Raw genomic sequence first — 4,568 nt, 5'->3', positions numbered from 1 at the left:
GGGTCTGATTGTTCAGGCAGCATGTGTATAGTAGAGGATTGCAAATTTGATCATCAATAGGAGGAGAAAACCTCGGCCATGTGAAGGTTCTGTGCCCCAGTGTAGGGGAATGACAGGGCCAGAAAGTGGGAGAGGGCGGGGTGGCAGGCATGGGGAAGGGGGAGGCAACAGAGGTTTGTTTTTGTTGTTTTTGTTTGTTTCTTTGTTTTTTGGAGGGAAAACTGGGAAAGGAGAAATTTACATGTAAATAAAGAAAATATCAAAAAAAAATCCTTTGTGGTGAAAAACACTATAAAACAAAACTGTATCCTAGCCACAACTTTTAGTGCACAGTATCAAAACTGAAAACCATGCATGTGTTGGATGCACACCTGTCTTTATCTTGCTGTGTCTTCTCTGGGAACCACACTAAAATATTGTGGAGGATCTGTTCCCAGAATTTCACTATCATTTTTCTTGGCTCCCAAAACTTTATGATTTCAGCTGAATCATTTAAGTTGATGCCTTCCCACAGAGCATAGTATATATGACAGCAAGAGTTTATTACAGGATAGCATGAGGAATTCTCAATGGCAAAAGTAAGCAATGGCCACCCTCCATCATGGAGGAATTCACAATCCAGGGATGAGAGCCAAAAGGCCTGTTGTTTGCTTTACATATCAAGGTAGTCTTCATAGTTTTCAGGGACTCCTGTACTGGCATCTTCCCCAAGACACTTTTCTGTTTATGGTGCTGACATGTATATGTGTGTGTATGTGTGTGTATATATATATATGTATATGTATATGTATATGTATATGTATATGTATATGTATATATATATGTATATGTATATGTGTGTATATATATATACATATATGTGTATATAGAGATATGAGTATATATATAAAGGTATGTGGATATATATATCCACATACCTTTAAGGAAGGGGATGGTAGTATGTCTTTGTTCCTTAGTAGATATCTTCTTTCCTGGTAGTAAGCTACCAGGTGACAGGTTAGTAGCTGTTCAGAAACTCATGTCTCCTGGTAGGGCCAGATGAACCTCTTATATCCCACTATTTTGACTGAAAGACATGTAATATCAGTTTCAAAAGAATTACAGAAAGAAAACAGTAATACATATATAAGAACAGCCATCTTCAGCAACAAAAATTCCTTCCCTTTTCTGAGCCACAGTGATGTCCTACTATCTCTATGGTCCTTTATTTTGTCTAATCTCTGTCTACACTTTTGTGAAAGTCTTTTATAATCTGTGGATAAAGAGTTGTACAACTCTCCCCTCCCTTAAAATTAGTGTTCTACCAAGGACACATATGAGAGATTCAAAGCTGGTAATGAAGGAAAAGATTGGGACATACACTCTGGTGATGCTGAAATATTCTATTAGCCCACAAACCCACAGAAACTTTCCCCTTTGGTAAAGTGGAGTACTGTTCCACTTTTAGAATATGAATGGTTTTGGTCAATTCCTTTACCTGATTGGTTGTGTTTCCCTGTAATTCTTTAAGGGGCTTTTGTGTTTCCTCTTCAAAGGCTTCTACCTGTTTACCTGTGTTCGCCTGTATTTCTTTAAGGGAGTTATTTATGTCCTTCTTAAAGTCCTCTATCATCATCATGAGATGTGACATTAAATTGGTCTTGCTTTTCTGGTGTGTTGGGGTATCCAGGGCTCACTGTGGTTGGAGAACTGGGTTCTGATGTTGCCAAGTACCTGTCCCAGGCTGCTCCTTGGTTCCAATGTCCTAAGGTCCTTGGAGCAGAAGTAGTGGTCTCACCTGTCTTAACAGTTGTGCCAGCAGTCCTAGGAGACCAGCTCTCTCCTAGCTGTTCTTGGGAATGGAGTACTGTGATGCAGGATCAGCTCTGGTCATGTTACACAGGCTAGTGTTGTGCTTTATCTGGAGCCACTTCCTTCCACAGCTTGGGGCCCAGGAGATTAGGGGTAGTTTGGAAATGAAGAAAGGACAGGCACACAAACACATACAGAAAAGCTGGGATTGATTTGGGATCTGGGATGGAGAAGCCTCAGCACACCTCAATATGTATATTATACTCAGTTGAAAACAGAAGTGATGTCATTGTAAACAGATAAACAAGGAAGCATCTTATTGCATACAGCAGAGCAGGGAGACAGGTTTAGGTGCTCTCAGGAGTACCTGTCTCTGTAGGGGGCAGTATTCAGGGTATAATCATCTGGGGAATGGGAGCTATGGTGAACATTCTCTGCACACACTGAGGACATTCCTATTTGGACCACAGGAAGGCTTTGCCATCCTACCAAGCTTTACTCAGGAAGGTTTACACAGGAAGGTTTTGCCCTTACCATGGGTCTGAGCCACTGGTTATTGACAGAGCTGTGTTAATGTCAAATTACATTCATTCATTCATTCACTCATTTGGTACTTGGCTAGTTTCCTACAGAACCATTCATGGGTCAGATCTCTATGAACCTCTTAGAGATGTTCCAATAAATTTGGCTAACAGCACTGTCATGGGGAAAAGCATGCCAGCAAGCGGCAGGCATGACAGCTGGAATAAGAAACTGGGAAGTTACATCTTGAACCCAATCATAAAGCACAGAGTGAACATGAGGTGGTAGTAGAATTTTAGGTTAAACCTGGCCTGTGCTGCTTTCAGGTGCCCATGATAGCCTCACCAAAGGCCTCCAGCTGTGCCTCTCTCCCTCTGCCCTTTCCTATCATTTCTTTTTAAATTTACTTGTACATGTCACTCATAGCTCAAATCTGGATGCTGAGCATATGGAAATTAAAGCACACAGAAACAATGCTACATGGAATCCACAGGAGGACCACCCAGCACAAAGGATGCCTGTTTACACTGTAGGGCAAGAGCCTCGGAAATGATGGGAAGTCATGGGAGGACCAGGAGTCTCTCACCCCTGAGCAGACACATCACAAAGTATGAAAGGGTTTAGGATTGATTATACCTGAGTTTCAAAATAAGCAAAGTTAGAGTTGTCTAATTGGTGCAAACTTTCTAATCTCCTCCACAGTTATTGCAAAATAACTCCGATGAAGTTTCTGCCCAGCCCTCCAGAGATGGCTGTTATCTAGATCACAGGGAATAAGATCACCAGGAATGGTGCTCCACTGGGTTGCCAGGTCTCCATGCTCCACGGTGAGAACTTGTCATGTTCTACAAACACTAAAATTACAAATTGCTCACATGCACTAGAGAACTCCTAAATTCTATGTAGGATCTCCTGAGGCACTGAGCCCTTCCTGCCACATCTACCTTGGTAAGTGTCCTACACCAAGTACAGAATCACAGGGTGGTGTGGTCTCAGTCAGACTGAGGACAGAGGAGTTCCCAGGCTACAAGGAGGTTTTCAGAATCTGCAATGGAGACACGGAGCTCTAATGTCTCTTCAGCACAGTGAACTGTACTGTATTGGGAATGAACATTTTTTTCCTTAGGAAACTTCTTTTCTTATTCCTAAAATAAGTTTTGCATACTTCTGGAATATCCATAGATTTTTGGTTTGCATTCATGTTCTAAAGTAAATAACTCTCTGTCTCAGCACTTAAACCACACAGTGAATCCCCTGGTGCTACGCCCATGAATCCAGTTCATGGTACCCTGGCTCATTCTCTCCTACAGATCTTCTCATGTTACCAAGAAAATCTTAAAGCCACAGCTTAATGTAATGTCTTCAGCTCTGTGTCTGTCTACAACTGTTTTGGACTTGACTTCTTTGGTTTGAATAGTTCATAGATTTGATACTGTGGTGGTTTGAATATGCTTGGCCAGGAAATTGTAGTACTGGGATGTGTGATATTGTTGAATGAAGTATGTCACTGTGGACATGGGCTTTAATACCCTTGTTCTAGCTTCCTGGAAGCCAATATTTTCCTGCTTGTCTTTGGAACTAGATGTAGATTTCTAAGCTCTTCCTACAGCTTGCCTGCATGGATGCTGCCATGCTATTGACTCAATGATAAAGGACTGAACCTCTGAATCTGTAACCCAGTCCCACACAATGAAATGTTGTCCTTATAAGTATTGCCTTGGTCATGGTGTCTGTTTACATCAGTGAAACCCTTAGACTGAAACTGGTACCAGGGACTATGGTATTGCTGTGATAGGCCTGATCATGCTTTTGTTTATAAGAATGTAAATTTTGAGATTTAGATTTGGAGTGTAGTGGGATGATTTAAGTGAGTCTTAATGGGTCATCTTAGTAGGAATATGGAATAAATTGTTGCTGTGGGTGATTTGAACTATGGAAGCCTGTCTCTAGAGGGTTCAGAGGAGAAGAATATTAATATGTGACCCAAGCCTTTTGGAGAATCCCAGAAGGTCAGGTGTGGATCACAACCACTGAAACAAGACACTATAATATTGAAATTGCCTTGGATACTCCAAGATGTTCAAGATGCCAGGGCTGTGGGATGTCTGCTGAGGAAAGGTAGTAACAGGCAGTGGAACCAGCCATGGAGAAACAGCCAAGGACAAAGACCTTTGTAGAAGTCAAAAAAATACTATGTCCAATTTCCGGATGAACCGCCAAACTGATTTCCAGAGTGGTTGTATCAGTTTGCAATC

The 4,568-nt window shown here is 41.5% G+C and overlaps 1 protein-coding gene across 1 annotated transcript in view; it reads left to right on the top strand.

Moving 5' to 3' along the window:
- Positions 1 to 4,568, top strand: part of LOC116098239 (vomeronasal type-1 receptor 40-like) — an 18,503-nt gene that overhangs the window by 6,681 nt on the left and 7,254 nt on the right. The window contains exon 2 of the mRNA XM_031380914.1: positions 3,016 to 3,140. The gene's annotated coding sequence lies outside the window, so the exon portion shown is untranslated. The remainder of the gene's footprint in view (positions 1 to 3,015; positions 3,141 to 4,568) is intronic.

The sequence above is a fragment of the Mastomys coucha genome, unplaced genomic scaffold (genome assembly GCF_008632895.1).
Source record: "Mastomys coucha isolate ucsf_1 unplaced genomic scaffold, UCSF_Mcou_1 pScaffold20, whole genome shotgun sequence".
Classification (NCBI taxonomy): domain Eukaryota; kingdom Metazoa; phylum Chordata; class Mammalia; order Rodentia; family Muridae; genus Mastomys; species Mastomys coucha.
Note: the sequence above shows the minus strand (reverse complement) of the source record. Positions and strands in the feature narration are given on the sequence as shown.